Genomic DNA, 2,449 nt, shown 5'->3' on the forward strand with positions numbered 1-2,449 from the left:
GAAAAGTGAGCGGGAGGGACAAAGCCGGGGGTGGGCACGGCTGGGGAAGGGGGCAAAGGCATCTCTCAGCCTGTAATTTGGGTGGGGAAACCCAGGCTGGAGCATTGAGAAGCTGCTGTAATTAAACGGGGGGGGGATAACTCCTGGGGGATGTCTGCGCTCCCCCCACCCCAGGAGCCGGCTACGAAGAGGGTTTTGGGGTGCAAGCAATGGCATTACCTTGGCTGGAACGGAGCTGTCAGCGGCGGTGGGGGGGTGTAAACCCCCACGTGGGTGGAAATGGGGCTCCAGAGCCCCCCCAGCAAGCTGCCCTGCCTCAGTTTCCCTGCCTCCGAGGAGCAGGGCACCCAGCCTGCCTGTGCAGCACAAACACGCCGTGCATCTGCTTCTTGCTCCTGCTACTCTGCTGGGGGGGGTGGGGGGGGGACACCCACAGCCCAACTTCCCTCTTCCAGGCGAGGAATTTGTGGGATTTGCTTCCCCGGTGGAAGCTGAGGAGCAGCGAAGCTGTTGCAGGACCCCTCGGAGGATCTGGTTTCCTTCACCGCGCTGTAAGAAAAAAAAAAAAAAAAAAAAAACTGCTTTTACTTTCCAACACCCTCCTGCAAATTCGTTCCGGGCTCCGGAGCTTTCCCTCGGTCACGTTGTGAATCCGGCCGCAGCTAAGGATGGAAAATGCTCCAGGCTTCACACACACACCCCCCACAGCCCCCCCAAATCCGTCTTTGCCAGCCAACCCACCCCCCCCCCCCCCGATCTGAGGAGGGAAAGCTCCAGCCATGGTGCAACACAACCCAGCACCTGGAAAAAGGTCAGGAGAACAAGATGGAGCTCAAAACCGGTGAGTAATTAAACCTCCTCCTTAATGAGACTGTTGAATGTGTTAATAACTAGTAGCAGGTATAAATGAGGGGTGGAAGATCTAACCTGAGCTCAACGAGGAGCTGCGCTCAGTCACACCTTGGTTCAACCAGCGTGGCACCCAGATGCACCCAGGGCTTGTGGCTCCGCTCGCTGGGAGCAGATTTGGGAGGAAAAAGGGTGGTTGCAGCCCTGGATGGCCTGGCACTGAGGGGAATCCCATTCCCAGCTCCCTACCCGAACTGCCCAGATTTCATAGAATCATAGAATCATAGAGTCGTTTAGGTTGGAAGAGACCCTTGGGATCATGGAGTCCAACCACCTACCCTACTCTACAAAGTTCTTCCCTACACCATATCCCCCAACACCACATCTAAACGACTCTTCAACGCACCCAGGGATGGTGACTCAACCACCTCCCTGGGCAGCCTGTTCCAATGCCCGACCACTCTTTCTGGTCAGGCATTTCCCTCCTTTCTCCTCACTTGGCCCTAGTCCAGCAAAGCTCCTGAAATTGGGCTTTGAAGATGCACCAAATCCCCCTCCTCTCTCCCTGGTGGGTTGCTCCCCATCACCATCCCCCCTACTTTCCCCACCTCCCCCCCCTGTCGTGATGGTCCCATTGAAGCAAGGAGTCTGTGGATGCTTCTGGCAGACCCACAGCCATGGCATCTCTCCAGAGCCCTGTCATCAGGACATGTCCCCCGTAGCAGAGCCATCGTGGCTGCTCCGGGGTATCTCAGTGCTCCTGGCCCCGCTGTCTTCCCCCATCCCTGGGCTGATCTCCTGGACCACCCCACAGGGATCTGGGGTTTACAGCAGATGAGGCCAAGGGAAAAACCCACCCTGGAAAAAAAAGCCCTGGGCCAAATGACTCAACGGCACGTCACGTCAGGGAGGGCTGGGGGGACGGGAATGCGGGTTGTGTCACGGCAGAAAGCAAATGTCACCAGGACATGCTGGGGTCTGGGGTGCTGCTGGCACACTGCCTGGCACCACAGGGGTCTCCTTCTGGGAATAAACCAAATACCCCTCATTTCAGCTCAAAAACCTGCTGCCCCTCTCTGTTTCCTGCCCTTCAGAGCCGCCTGATCCAGGATCCAGCCAGCCCACCCCACGGCCACCCAGCTCTTGGGTGGGGGGGTCCTAACCACATCCCAGGGATCCTTTGTGGGGGGACGAGGGACGGGCAGCGGGGGGGTTCCCTCCTGCCCCACATGCCAGGCAGGACCCACACTGGGAAGCAGCCAGGCTCAGGTTTCTTCTCCAGGCTTTTCCAGAGCAAATTCCTCCCGAGAACAAACCCGTCAGCAAATTCTTGGGGAAACGGTTGCAGCTGTGAGCAGGAGGGACGATTGGGGGGGGTCTCAGGCCGGGCCCCGAGGAGCAGTGACTGGGTGGCAAGGGATGCTCCGGTCCCCGGGGCCACCGGGACCCTTCTCCCGCAGAGGCATCCGCGGGGCTGGATGCGGCTCGGCTCCTTCCCCGCAGGAATCCCTCTGCTTTCCCTGTTGTTTTTTTTTCCACCAGCCCCATCCAAGAGGGCAGGAACCATTCCCGGGGATGACCCCCCTCCTCTGCCCCGCCA

The 2,449-nt window shown here is 59.0% G+C and overlaps 1 protein-coding gene across 1 annotated transcript in view; it reads right to left on the reverse strand.

The window, feature by feature from the left end:
• KAZALD1 (Kazal-type serine peptidase inhibitor domain 1) overlaps positions 1-564 on the reverse strand; it is an 8,062-nt gene extending 7,498 nt beyond the window's left edge. The window contains exon 1 of the mRNA XM_014957901.1: positions 220-564. The gene's annotated coding sequence lies outside the window, so the exon portion shown is untranslated. The remainder of the gene's footprint in view (positions 1-219) is intronic.
• Between the last annotated feature and the right edge of the window lie 1,885 nt (positions 565-2,449).

This window comes from Calidris pugnax, unplaced genomic scaffold (genome assembly GCF_001431845.1).
Source record: "Calidris pugnax isolate Ruff unplaced genomic scaffold, ASM143184v1 scaffold4, whole genome shotgun sequence".
Lineage (NCBI taxonomy): Eukaryota > Metazoa > Chordata > Aves > Charadriiformes > Scolopacidae > Calidris > Calidris pugnax.